General features: G+C 40.0%; 1 non-coding gene across 1 annotated transcript; it reads right to left on the bottom strand.

The window, feature by feature from the left end:
- Positions 1 to 440: 440 nt before the first annotated feature.
- Trnap-cgg lies at positions 441 to 515 on the bottom strand. Its single transcript has one exon. It is a non-coding gene; the product is annotated as a tRNA-Pro (tRNA).
- Between the last annotated feature and the right edge of the window lie 3,953 nt (positions 516 to 4,468).

Below are 4,468 nucleotides of genomic sequence, written 5' to 3'. Positions count from 1 at the left end.
TCGCTAAACTTCCACATGAGTTCTAATTGCTCTAATCTCTTCGTCATGGTGATTTCTCGAGATATATGTGGGAGGAACTGATATACTGCCCCAATTTTCCTCGAAAGTACAATTACAGAATTTCGACAGCAAACCTCCCTGGTGCACAATGTCTCTCTTGTAGCGTCTGGCGCTGGAGGTTCTTTAGAATCTCCGTGATGGTATCATATTTACTTAAAGATCCCATGACGACACATGCCACTTGGAAGTCAGCAGTGCCGGTGGAACAATTTATCATTCCGAGGTTTATTCCACCTGACTACGATTATGACTAAACCGAATGCTCGAGTGTGGTATATCATGAGTTGCGTACAATTATAAATGTATCGGTGCCAGAATGAGATTTTCACTCTGCAGTGGAGTGTGCGCTGATGTGAAAATTCCTGGCAGATTAAAACTGTGTGCCGGACCGAGGCTCGAACTCGGGACCTTTGCCTTCCGCGGGCAAGTGCTCTACCAACTGAGCTACCCAAGCACGATTTACGCCTCGTCTGGCCAATATGTCTTTCCGCTATCAAACTACTGCAGTTTTCAATTTCGCGATCTCTTATCTCACTTGCCGTTTCGGCGATTTGTGCGTTGTTTGAAAGAAAGGACCGATCTTCAACGGAGAACCAATTTCGGAATACTGAATTCAATATTCCGACCTTCTCTCTGTCATGTTTCTCTTGGTGCCATTGTGGTCACTGAGAGACTGAAGATTTCGATCCACTTAACTGACTGTACTTATGACAAAGTTGTTTTAGCACTTTTAATCCGACTTCGATGGCCTATGATTTTGATTCTGTGCCAAGTGTTATGACTGAGAGCGCTGAGTACAGATCAGTGTAGTTAGATTTCCTATACACACCACACCTGAGACATGTACTAGGATAGCACCTTCGACGTCAGAATATAGAAAAGACCCCACAATGAATAGCAACGGTTGAAGCTTAACTCAAGTTTCCGCCAGTCATCGCGAGGCTTAGGCGGTTGCTGTGGGTAGTGAACGAGAATGTATGTGGTTATAATGTTTCTCTGAGCGCGAGAGATACGTCGATAACTCAGTTATATTTTATCAAGGCAAAGAAAATCATGTAAAAAGTTAGAAAAGAAAATTAGCACAATGTACTAAAGAAATGTACTGCATATATTGAAGTAGAAAAACCCATTCCTGGACCCTACGACCTCGAGAAATGGGGTAAAACATATTTTTAGTGTATACACAGCACGTACATTTGAAATCATCAACGTCAAATTGAATTATCCAGAGCACTTATAAAAAGAGGAGTGTGTCTAGCCTTTGCTACACCCAGTTCAGCATTTGCTGCTGATGAATTCGAAATTAAGAAGGACCTATGGATTTTAAAACAAGCTGACGACAAGAATGGCTTTCATCTGAATGTAGTAGAGCGAGATTATAACAAGCTCAGACATAAAAGCAAAGATGCACATAAAAGAAATTACGTCAAGATATATTAAGCTGGTTTGCAATGTGATGGCACTACATTCGATAAAACTGAGCGAATATTCGAAAAAAGGTGTTGAAATTGCTTTTGAAAAATAAAAAATTTAAAATGTCGAGTCAAACACGGCAAAAGGCTACTAGTAATAACTATGCCAGTTTGCGACGCTCGGTTGTAGCTCTGTAAACAACATCCCACAGCAACAAACTAGCTGTAGTCAAATAGTGTATACTTTGGCTAGAATCGTGAATTAATAAAATACACAGAAATATGAAATAAAAGATTTTGGGTAATTTAATAAAACGGGTTCTATTGCAATGTCTGCAACTGATGTAGACTACAGAGAATTTTATTAATAATATTTGCTCAAGGAAGGATATCTCAAATAAACTGAAAGTGATATTTGATAACCAGTTAAAATACAGACAGAAAATAAACTTATCAAATGCAATAAAGTTACGTTGAGAGCATTGCAAGAAGGGCAGCGGAATTTCCAAACTAAATAGTCATGAAAGATTTGCGAGAACTAAATTCAATTTGTGATCACACTACACTAAATATTCACCAGGTCAAAACAATTCAGAGTTCACCGTGATGATTTACTATTAATACACATGAGATGACGAGTAGAAACTCATACTCTGTCCAGTCTAAATTCCGTAATGCAATCGGAAGAAATTAGACTATCGTAGCGTCCGTTCACGCCAAAAATCAGTTACCTACCCGATTAAATAACTCACATTACTTCTCACAGGTCTGCTTCGTTCAAGAACTCGACATAAAGTGAGTAGAATCCCTCCCTTGAGCGCACCACCCGGAAAGTCTCCCTCTACTTGACGCTAGTGGTGTTCCGCCGCTCTATGTTTTTTCTTTAGCTCAAGGCCAAAAATACAGCGTTCTTAATATATACAGATATGCTCTGACTCAATATGATCATCTCCCACACTACACCAATATATTGCAACAATACTTAACTAAAAGAAATGTTATAAACTTTCGGTCACACTCAGATCGTTTACAACAAAAATAAGTAGTAGTTTGTTCGCAAATAAATGAGCTACATTATTGTGCCACTTTAAATGACAACAGATAGTTGTAAACAGTTATTCAGGCGTTCTTGACAGAAACGTCTTTTCGTTCTCTTTACAATTGTGGTGTCAGCTAACACTTGCAACTGAACTCTTCTTAATTAACATGATTACGTATTAGCAGTTGTAATTAAAATTTAAAAAAGTTACTGGCAAAATAGTAAAATATTCATTAAGTAAATACATGTTGCATCAAATGCTGTGCTGTAGCGGAGAATGTGACGTTTTGACAAGAATTCGCATAATGAGATGATATAAAAAATGTAATAAATCAATAAATAAAATAGATACAGATACGTAGCTTTCAGGAATGATATCCATATTGCAGTGCCATCATCTGAGACGTCACTTGTCGAAATTGCATGAAGTGTTTAAAAACTGTTAACTCAGAGCCTCGTTGCGAAAATATTTAAACAAAGTAAATTACTTAAATTACTTTTGCTGTTTTAAAGTGTAAGTAGGCTGTTTATGTTTTCTTATTGGCAACGTTACGTAGCGCTCTGAATGAAAATCACTGGCTGTGCTAGTAGGCTGTTTATGTTTTCTTATTGGCAACGTTACGTAGCGCTCTGTATGAAAATCACTGGCTGTGCTGTGTGCAGTCTGTGGCTAGTTTGCATTGTTGTCTGCCATTGTAGTGTTGGGCAGCTGAATGTTAACAGCGCGTAGCGTTGCGCAGTTGGAGGTGAGCCGCCAGCAGTGGTGGATGTGGGGAGAGAAATGGCGGAGTTTTGAAATTTGTAAGACTGGATGTCATGAACTGCTATGTATATTATGATTTTTCAACACTATTAAGGTAAATACATTGTTTGTTCTCTATCAAAATCTTTCATTTGCTAACTATGCCTATCACTAGTTAGTGCCTTCTGTAGTTTGAATCTTTTATTTAGCTGACAGTAGTGGCGCTCGCTGTATTGCAGTAGCTTGAGTAACTAAGATTTTTGTGAGGTAAATGATTTGTGAAAGGTGTAAGTTAATGTTAGTCAGGGCCATTCTTTTGTAGGGATTTTTGAAAGTCAGATTGCGTTGCGCTAAAAAATATTGTGTCAGTTTAAGCACAGTCTTGTGTAACTGTTCTAAGGGGACGTTTCAAAAGATGTTGACCATATCGTTGCGTCCTTGGATGTGCCTCATTTTTCTTCATTTTTATGAGCTCTCAGCTGCTTCCAGATTGCCTTTAATGTTTGTCTGTGAATTATTGTCGAATTTCAAAGATCAGTAAGAATCCATCTTTCTGCTTTTCTCCACTGCTCTTGTATCCCACATTCTGCTGGCGAGCGACCGTTTTCTAGGGCTCCTGTCTGGGATTTTCCACATTTCTGTTCATGCTCCTCGTCTTCATACCTGGCCGGCAGATACCGGTCACCCAGGTGGATCGACTGTGGCGGCCCCTGAGCTCTGGGCCTGCTGGGATTCAACGGGACCACGAGTTCTCCTTACCATGTAGCAATCCCTCCATTACCACAGCTGTTATTCGCTGGTGTCTAAACGTATGTCCTATCTCCTGTCCCTTCTGCTTGTCAGTACTCTCTACATGTTCCTTTCCTGACCGATGCAACGGAGAAGCTCCTCCCGTCTTATTAGTCCACCTAATTTTCAACATCCTTCTGTAGCACTACATTTCAAACGCTTGGATACTCTTCTCTCTCAGTTACCCCACAATCTGCGATTCGCTATTATACAATGCTGTGCTCCAAACGAAAGTTCCCAAAAATTTCTTCCTTAAATTAAGGAAGACAGGTAGATTTCTGCCGCTGTGGCCGAGCGGTTTTAGGCGCTTCAGTCCGGAACCGCGCTGCTGCTACGGTCGCAGGTTCGATTCCTGCCTCGGGCATGGATGTGTGTGATGTCCTTAGGTTAGTTAGGTTTAAGTAGTTCTAAGTCTAGGCGACTGAT

The sequence above is a fragment of the Schistocerca americana genome, chromosome 7 (assembly GCF_021461395.2).
Source record: "Schistocerca americana isolate TAMUIC-IGC-003095 chromosome 7, iqSchAmer2.1, whole genome shotgun sequence".
Classification (NCBI taxonomy): Eukaryota; Metazoa; Arthropoda; class Insecta; order Orthoptera; family Acrididae; genus Schistocerca; species Schistocerca americana.
Note: the sequence above shows the minus strand (reverse complement) of the source record. Positions and strands in the feature narration are given on the sequence as shown.